We start from the raw sequence: 809 nt of genomic DNA on the forward strand, positions 1-809 counted from the left end.
TTGTAATTTCTTTGTTAGCACTTTTTCAGTTTCACTTTGTTCCGTTTGTCTTCTCTACCGCATGTAACCTACGAGTTGATCATATCTTATTCATACGAGGGCTGCTCCGTAAGTTGCGACTAGTAAGGAAAACACGGTAATTTGTCATTGAAAATGGCTTTATTGTTTTTCAAAGTATTCTCCATGATGATCAATACACTTCTGCATTCGCTCAAACCATTTATTATAGCATCCATGCCACTCCGAAAATGGTACCTTCAAAACATGTGTTTTAAACGCATCAACCGCTTCTTCTGGCGTCGAAAATCGTTGACCTCGCAGTTTATTCTTGATGTTCGGGAACAAAAAGAAGTCATTGGGTGCTAAATCAGAACTGTACGGTGGATGACTCATTAATTCGATGTTTTCACTGGTCAAATAGGCGGTTGTTTGAGCCGATGTGTGAGAGCTCGCATTGTCATGGTGAAAAATGATTCATCGTCTTGAGTTGTTTTTCCTTATTTGGCCGAAGACTTCTGGCAAACAAATTGTTGTGCACCATTCAGAATATACCGTTCTACGTTTCTCTAAGGGTACTGTTGCCACATGACCAGTTTTTCCGAAAAAACAGGCGACCATTTGTTTCGAAGTGCTTCAAGCGCGAACAACTTTTGTTGGGTTAGGTTCACTTTGAAAGACCTACACAATCGATTGCTGTTTAGTTTCCGGCTCATATGCATAGATCCATGACTCGTCACCTGTGTAGAGGTTATATACGGCATTTGACGCACCTCGATCGAATTTCTTCAGCATTTTTTTGCACCAATTTA

At 40.3% G+C, this 809-nt stretch overlaps 1 pseudogene; it reads right to left on the reverse strand.

Annotated features, from left to right (window-relative positions):
- Positions 1-427: 427 nt before the first annotated feature.
- Positions 428-809, reverse strand: part of LOC116848098 — a 1489-nt pseudogene continuing 1107 nt past the window's right edge.

This window comes from Odontomachus brunneus, unplaced genomic scaffold, assembly GCF_010583005.1.
Source record: "Odontomachus brunneus isolate Ranch 3 - 2012 unplaced genomic scaffold, Obru_v1 Obru_scaffold_089, whole genome shotgun sequence".
Taxonomy (NCBI): Eukaryota; Metazoa; Arthropoda; class Insecta; order Hymenoptera; family Formicidae; genus Odontomachus; species Odontomachus brunneus.